Raw genomic sequence first — 8,688 nt, 5'->3', positions numbered from 1 at the left:
AAATAAACGTTGAAAAAAAAAATTAAAAAAAAAAAAAAAGCAAAACACGTTCATGAAATTATTTTCAGTGTGATAGAAATACAGTGTGTTTTTCTCCAGTTTAAGTGGTGATGGTCACACAACGCTTTTTCCCTATTGAACTTGATATCTAAAGGAATAACTAAATCCGATATTTAAAGAAATCCAGGGCATTCACATGACTTTACTTCAAGGTAAGTATGATGTCCAGTGTTGTCTATGTGCTCATTGCCTCTTGAGAGACCTCAATGGGCGTGAGGAGAAAGTTGAAGTGTATCACTGGTAATACCATTACTCCTTATCCACTTCCTACATGCCAATCTATTTACCAACAGTCCTCTGGGAAAGAACTAGAATTTGGGGAAGCAAGAGGCAGGGCAAGAAGGTTACCAGGAAGTCAGAGCTATGGGGTCTGGGTTCAAAGCCTTAGGTATACAAGAGCAGCTCCTTCAACCCATACTTTGTAGACTGAGTTTCCACATGAGATTTCCTTTAGGAAAAAAGTTCTACTTGAGTTTGGTCATGGTGGGGTGGGGGTAGGAGAGAACCTTTTTTAACTTTGGTTATGAAAAATCTTGGGGCACCTGGGTGGCTCAATTGGTTAAGCATCTGACTTTGGCTCAGGTCACGATCTTGAAGTTCGTCAGTTCCAGCCCCATTATTGGGCTCCGTGCTGACAGTGTGGAGCCTGCTGGGGATCCTGTGTCTCTTTCCACCCCCCGCCTCTTTCTCTGCCTCTCCCCCATTTGCATGCACGCTCTCTCTCTCAAAATAAATAAGCTTTTAAAAAAATGAAAAATCTCAAACATAGGCAAAAATAGAAGGGAGTGAGTCCCCATGTATCCATCACCAAGCATCAATAATAATTGATACATGGCTATTCTTATCTCATTTATACCACAATCATTCCCCTACCACCTGCTCCCGCAAGATTATTTCACGGTAAATCTCAGAGATCACCTCACTGTATCTCTAAATATTCCTACATGCATCTCTAAAAGGTACTATTCTTGTGAAACACATAACCACGTTATGCTAAATGAAACAGACCAATCACAGAAAGACAAATACTCTAGGATTCCACTTACATGACACGCTTAGGGTCGTCAAAGTTATAGAGACAGAAAGGAGAATAAGAGTTGCCGGGGGCTGCAAAGAATGGGGAGATGAGGATTAGTGTTTCATGGGTACAGAGTCTCAGTTTTGCAAGATCCAAAGAGCTGTGGAGATCAATGGTAGTGGTGTTGCACAACATTAGAAATTTATCTACTACCACCGAACTGTGCACTGAAAAACGGTTGAGCTGGTAAATTCTGTGTATTTTACCACAATAAAAAATAGAACAACAACAACAAAAAAAACCCTTAAAAAAACAAACATAACCACAATAGCCTGAGTACTGAAAAAATGAACACGAATGCCTCATCAAATAGCCAGGAAGTGTTTACATTTCCCCAATTACGCATAAGTTGTGTTTTGCTTTGTTTGGTTTTGTTTAGTTCGTTTAAACAAGAGTCACACTTTGCATTTGGTTTTTGTCTCTTAATTGTCATATAACCCAATGGGCTACAAAATTTCTCACGTTCTGGCTTTCCTAATTACATCCTCGTGGTGTCATTTAATATATTCTTTGGGCTATAATCTTTTCTTCTGTTGATTGCCCCCACCCCCCCCCTTAAACATACTCCTTACTAGTGTCGGTTCTGGGCCTTGTTATGCTGAACCCTCCCCAGAAGTGATTTGATTCGATTTGATTCACTGCTATGGCTTCATTCTAGTCCGCTTGAGGTCGGCACGCCCACGTGCCCGAGGAAACTCTTCATCTCCGAGCTCGACGAGACTGCCCGAAACGGAGTTCACCATCTTCTCTTCCTTCCACTATCAAACCTCCAATGCTCCCTGTGTTCCCTTCTCCTCAGTGAATGGAACCCCAATCTGCACAGACATCCAAGCCACACGCGTGGGCCCCATCTTGAACCCCTCCCTCCTCTGCACTTCCTACACCCTCTGTTCTAAGCCCTGTCAGTTATACCTGAACCACTGAATAAATTCATCTACTTTGTCCGTTCCCCAAACCAACACTCCAGTTGATGTCACCTGTATCTCTTATCTGGATCTGCTCTGGAATCTCTTGTCTTGATTGCTTTAACAGTCCCCTGACTGGTTTTCCCATTAAAATTGTCATTAGATTGCACCTTATTTTTTTCATTCTGCATCTAGAATTGTCTTCCTAAAACCAAATCTGATTCCATTGCTCTGCTATTTAGAACTCTTCAGTGGCTGTTCATTGCTCTAAGGATAAACTCCAAATTGTGAGATGTGGGAAGCCCTTCGAGATTTGGACTCTCCCTTCCTTTCAAGACTCACTCCTCCCCTACCTCTTCTATACCCTTCCCACTACACCCCTGTCATCAAGAGTTCCTTCTGAATCTCTAGTTAAGCCTCTAGGCTCTCATCCCTCTTCTCACTTGCCCTCACACCCTGTTCCCCTCACCTATTTAATCCCTATTTGTGCTTGGATTTCTAAAATTTTTTTTAAAGTTTTTAGTTATTTTTGAGAGACAGAAAGCAGAGCATGAGTGAGGGAGGAACAGAAAGAGAGGGAGACACAGAATCCGAAGCAGGCTCTAGGCTCTGAGCTGTCAGCACGGAGCCCGACATGGGGCTTGAACCCATGAACTGTGAGATCGTGACCTGAGCTGAAGTGAGATGCTCAATCGACTGAGCCAACCAGGCACCCCTATTTGTGCTTGGGTTTCTGCTGTGATGTTCCTCCTGTGTCCCTTGGCTGTGATCCCCCAAGATCGGGTTAGTGGCTCTTTCTCTATGCTCTTGTTGCCCCCAGAATCAGCCCTAACGGCACTGCTTGTGATCTCATCAGCATGTCTTGATGCTTTCATGTGCTCAGGGTCTGACAAATGCCTAGGCACTTAATTGACTAAATTAATAAAGGAGTGAAGGAATAAATGAATGGATGACTCAATCAATGAGTGAAAACCTCTCATAGAAATGATCTAAGCATACCAAAGGCAAGCTAGATTATTCTGATTTTCAAAAATTCCCATCTTTTAGCCTTGTAATATCAACTACTCAGATTCATCCAATACCAATCCATTATTCCCTTTATCCTGCACTGTAAGACTTTTCTTAATGTAGCAGAGGAAAATTATCTTCAAAGCATTTCCCAGATAAATGATGAAGTTAGAACACGGGGCATAGAATTTTATGATAAAGTAATTAGTTAACATGCTCCGAGTATCTGATAACTCTTCGGTGAGTACAGGAAATTATGGATCCTGAGGACATTCTGGAAACAATTTCAGTTAAAAAAAAAAATCAGATGCAACATTAAATTCTTTTCTTTCAAAATACCCAAAGTGTGCAATATTCTCTTAGCAGGCTATTTCCACTATGTGACATTTCCATGGCTATTTATAATGCATTTCTGTCTATAAAAGAAAACACGCCGTGGTTCTTTTTAAAACGAACAGTCAGTACACATAAAAGAATTTTTGGGTTTAAAAAAAAATGCCCATATTTCTAATACTGTACTCCCTTTCAAGAGACAGGCTTGGGTCCTCTTCTGACTTGTCAATAATGCAGCTTTGAATTCTTTGGGTTCTTTGGTGACTGTCCCGGAGTGAAGGGCGTCCCACTGCCCCTCCTGTGGCCTCGCTGGGGCCTCAGGAGAACACAGAAGACAGACCACTGTGGCCTGCAGGTTCAGGAAATGATGTTAACCTCATGGCGGCCACTGTCGTCCTGGGAAACGAGGAGGCGATCTCTCAAACCCAGCTCAAGGGGTAAATATTGGTACTTTATATAGGGTACTCATTCCTCTTTGCTCACCACCCTCCTGGTAACCTCACGATGCATGTTCCCTAAGAGTATGATGAGGGCTAGGAGAGGCAAGCCCGCAAATTACCCTGCGGCCCCAGTTCCACACAGTACATCCAGGTAGTATTTGTTTTCGGCAAAATTTTATTCACAATTAACAGTTCCACACGTGAAAATCGTAACATTTTTACACAGACAGTTTCCTTTGGTTAGATGTGCCCACCTCTGCAGAACTTTGATGCTAGAAAACACGCAAGCTGTAGGGAATGCAAATACTAAATGCATTAATCAACCAAATAAGGCCCTGCCCCTGCTAGGCAATTTGTACCGTTATAGGCCTATATACGCGTGAAAAATTCTTCACCTTCTAGGGGCGCCTGGGTGGCTCAGTCGGTTAAGCGTCTGACTCTTGATTTCGGCTCAGGTCATGATCTCACGGTGTGCATTCAAGCCCTCCCCGTCAGGCTCTGCACTGACAGTGAGGAGTCTGCTTGGGATTCTCTCTCCCTCTCTCTCTGCCCCTCCCCCACTCATGCTATCTGAGTCTCTCTCTCTCAAAATAAATAAATAAACCTAAAAATTAAAAAAAAAAAAATTCTTTACCTTCTTAGATCCAACAGCAGCTTTTTACAAAATGAAAAACATTACCTTTCTCATTTTAAAGGAAAAACATTTTTTTTTTTTAATTTCAATGTTTATTTATTTTTGAGAGAGAGAGGCAGAGCACAAGCAGGGAAGGCGCACACATAATCCCATATGCAGAGTATCAAGCAGATACTGACAGTATGTCCTTAAGGAAGCTCATCTATGATGTCAGAGGCCCTCACTGTGTGCTGGCCAATCCGCACTTGAAAGCCACCATTTAGGCAAGATTGTTCCAGACTCTTAGCTGGAGCAAATGCAAGAACTGCCATAAACACCCAGGCATTTGCGGGAAAAGGCCGGCAGGACATAGGACATAAAGAGTCTGTGGGAAAAGGCCAGCAGGAGATAGGACATCAAGGAGGTTTGCTCTCATTAATTAGCCACAACCAAATAAACAGCAGAGCCTAAGCATCCTAAAAGATGAGATGAACTGAAATCTTAGTTCATTTATTCTCATTGTACTCAAGGTAATACATTTATCTCTGGGTGCAGCTTAATCCACATCTGACTGTGATACGTAACTTCGAAATTGCCAGTATTTTCTTGGTCCAAAATTGCTTTTGGATTTCTTCTTTGTCTCAGGCTTTATGAGAAAATTTTAAATTGCCAAGAAGTTTCATTTTTGTGTGTGTGTTTATGCTTGTGCTGAAACTTTTAAATTTTCTTGTATTTTGTGCCTGTATAATTTCTAGGATTTGGAATTTATTGAAAAGTTGGTGGCTGCTAAATGATCAGTACTTGTAAATATCTCATGATAGTCTCTTTCAAGATTTGTTCTTTTTGCTTACATTGCTCCTTGATCACAGCAATTATGATCACTTAAATGTCACCTTTTTTTTAATGCTTTTATACTGGATGGGTATCACACATTGCCATTTTTTATGCAGTATTCTCTTATTCTTGAATTCTTTGCTGCAATTTGGTAAGCAGGACATTTTCAGGTCATTTTTTTTTTCAGGACAGGCATAACATGAGGTGCATTTTCTGAATCCCCAAATGTATCTAAGAATATCTCTGTTGCATTTGCACATAAAACCGTACTGGCTTGATATAAAATAATGAGGTTACTTTTTTCCCCCTGCAGAATTACATATTAAAAAAGTTTTTTTTAACCTTTATTTATTTTTTGAGAGACAGAAAGAGACAGAGAACGAGTGGGGGAGAGGCAGAGAGAGAGGGAGACACAGAATCTGAAGCAGGCTCCAGGCTCCGAGCTGTCAGCACAGAGCCCGACACGGGGCTCGAACTCACAAACTGTGAGATCATGACCTGAGCCAGAGTCGGACGCTTAACCGACTGAGCCACCCAGGCGCCCCAGACGAATCAAATTTTTAAAAGCAGTTTTAGGTTTTCAGAAAAAAAAAAAACAATTGAGAGAAAAGTAATCTTGAGTTGGGGTGGTCATTTCTTGCAACCTGTGAACCCGTATCAATACATTAATACTAAGTCAAGTCTACACATTAGGGTTCACTCTTGCCGTACTACATTCTATAGGCTTCTGATAAGTATATAATGGCATGCATTCACCAATACAGTGACCTAAAGAATAATAGTTTCATTTCTCTAAAAATCTTCTGTGCAATCCATTTCTTCATCCCTCCCTCGTACCCGCCCCCTTATTCCTTGGCAACTTCCGATCTTTTTACTGTCTCCATAGTTTTATCTTTCCCGGGATATCACATAATTGGAATCATAAAGTACCCTGCCTCTTCACATTGGCTGCTGTCCCTTAGCCATATGCATTTAAGGTTCCTCGATGCCTTTTAATGGCTTCGTGGCTCCTCATTTATTTATTGTTTTATTGCTTAATAGTTCTTCTTTGTCCGGATGGATCACAGTTTGTTTATCCATTCACCTGCTGAAGGACATCTTTGGTTGCTTCCAAGATTTGGCGATTACGAACAAAGCTTCTAACAGCATCTGCGCGCAGGTTTTTATGAGAGCGTAAGTTTTCAGCTGAAGGAGCCCGATTGCTGGATCATCGGGGAAGAATATAGTTAGCTTCTTTGGTAAGGAAGTGCCAAACTGTCTTCCAGAGGGGCTGTGTTATTTTGCATTCCCACCCAGCAATGAATCAGAGCTCCTGTCCCTCCACGTCCTCATCAGCATTTAATGCCATCAAAATTCTGAATTTTGGTTCTAATAGGTGTGTAGTGGTAACTCGCTTTTCTTTTTAAAGTTTATTTCTTTACTTTTGAGAGAGAGAGAGAGAGAGAGAGAGAGAGAATGAGTTGGGGAGGGGCAGAAAGAGAGAGAGAGAATCCCAAACAGGCTCTGCACTGCCCGCGCAAAGACCGACCTGGGGCTCGAACCCACGAGCTGCAAGATCGTGACCTGAGCTCGAGTCGGACACTTAACTGACTGAGCCACCCAGGGACCCCCTCATTGTTTTCATTTACATTTCCCCCACCCAGGGACCCCTCATTTCCCCGGTGACATATGATGTGGAGCATCTTCTCTTATGTTTCTTTGCCATTTGTAGATCTTCTTTGGTGAGGGGTCTGTTCACATTTTTGAGAGAGAGAGACAGACAGAGACAGAGTGCAAGTGGAAAGGGGCAGAGAGAGAGGGAGACACAGAATCTGAAGCAGGTTCCAGGCTCCGAGCTATCACCGCAGAGCCCGACATGGGACTCGAACTCACGGGTCATGAGATCACGATCTGAGTCAAAGTTGGACGCTTAACCGATTAAGCCACTGAGGCGCCCCTCTCATTTTTCAGTTTTCAGAGTTCTTGAATCCTTTTTTTTTTTTTGGAGTTCCTCTTGAATCTTGAACACCAGTCCTTTAGCTGACACGTATTTGGCATAGATTTCCTCCCAGTCTGTGGCCTGTCTTCTCGTGCTTTTCATTGTGACCTTTTGGAAAGCAGGAGTTCTCAAATGGCGTTATATCTAAAGAAGTCATCACCAAACCCAAGGTGGTCTAGATTTTTCCCCTATGTGTCTTCTGGAAGTTTTATGGTTGTGCATTTTACATGTAGAGCTCTGATCCATTTGGAGTTAATTTTTGCAAAAGGTGTGAGGCCTGTGTCTAGACTCATTATGTTTGCCTATGGCTGTCTGGTTGTGTCAGTACCATTTCTTCTGTCTTTTTTTAAGATAATCTTCAGGTTTTTTCTGTCTGTAAGTTCTAGAACTTGCACTTTCCCCCCAAGTCACTGGTTTAATTTTCTGTAGCCTCCAGTCTTCCGTTCCCTGTTTCTATGGACTTTCATTGATCGTTTCTAATTCCCTCTTTACTTTATATCTTCCTTATCTCGGATTCTTTTTTGATAAGTGAGCAATGGCCTCTCCAGTTTTCTTTGAGAATGTGAACTATGGATTTTTTTAAAACTTAAATTGTACATGGGGCGCCTGGGTGGTTCAGTCGGTTAAGCTTCCGACTTCGGCTCAGGCCACGATCTCACGGTCTGTGAGTTCGAGCCCCGCATCGGGCTCTGTGCTGACAGCTTAGAGACTGCAGCCTGCTTTGGATTCTGTGTCTCCCCCCTCTCTGCCCCTCCCATGCTCATGCTCTGTCTCCCTCTGCTCTTGATAATAAATACACGTTAAAAAAAAAAACCCTTAAATTGTACATAAATTGGATGAGCACGCATCCTGCTGAAGGTCTGTTTACACCTGTCATACTCTCACAGTTACTAATAGCTAAATACAGAACAGTGTTCGTGGGAATGCAAGCTGGTGCAGCCACTCCGGAAAAACAGTATGGAGGTTCCTCAAAAAACTAAAAATAGAACTACTCTATGACCCAGACAATTGCACTACTAGGTATTTACCCAAGGGATACAGGTATGCTGTTTCGAAGGGACACATGCACCCCAATGTTTATAGCAGTGTTATCAACAATAGCCAAAGTATGGAAAGAGCCCAAATGTCCACTGATGGATGAATGCATAAAGAAGATGTGGGATGTATATACAATGGAGTATTACTTGGCAATCAAAAGGAATGAAATCTTGCCATTTGCAACTACGTGGATGGAACCTGAGGGGATTGTGCTAAGTGAAATGAGTCAGTCAGAGAAAGACAAAAATCATATGACTTCACTCACATGAGGACTTTAAGAGACAAAACAGATTAACATGAGGGAAGGGAAACAAAAAGAATATAAAAACAGGGAGGGGGACAAAACAGAAGAGACTCTTAAATATGGAGAACAAACTGAGGGTTACTGGAGGGGCTGTGGG

The 8,688-nt window shown here is 42.2% G+C and overlaps 1 long non-coding RNA gene across 10 annotated transcripts in view; it reads right to left on the bottom strand.

Annotated features, from left to right (window-relative positions):
* The window catches only part of LOC121015876 (uncharacterized), a 183,420-nt gene that overhangs the window by 173,055 nt on the left and 1,677 nt on the right, over positions 1 to 8,688 (bottom strand). The window contains exon 2 of one of the 10 annotated variants that reach the window (XR_005784014.1): positions 1,107 to 1,167. The exons of the other annotated variants lie outside the window; for them this stretch is intronic. This is a non-coding gene — a long non-coding RNA (uncharacterized LOC121015876). The remainder of the gene's footprint in view (positions 1 to 1,106; positions 1,168 to 8,688) is intronic. 10 annotated transcript variants of the gene reach the window in all.

The sequence above is a fragment of the Herpailurus yagouaroundi genome, unplaced genomic scaffold (genome assembly GCF_014898765.1).
Source record: "Herpailurus yagouaroundi ecotype Mexico unplaced genomic scaffold, PumYag 208, whole genome shotgun sequence".
In the NCBI taxonomy this organism is placed as follows: Eukaryota; Metazoa; Chordata; class Mammalia; order Carnivora; family Felidae; genus Herpailurus; species Herpailurus yagouaroundi.
This window is presented reverse-complemented; position numbering and strand designations above follow the sequence as displayed.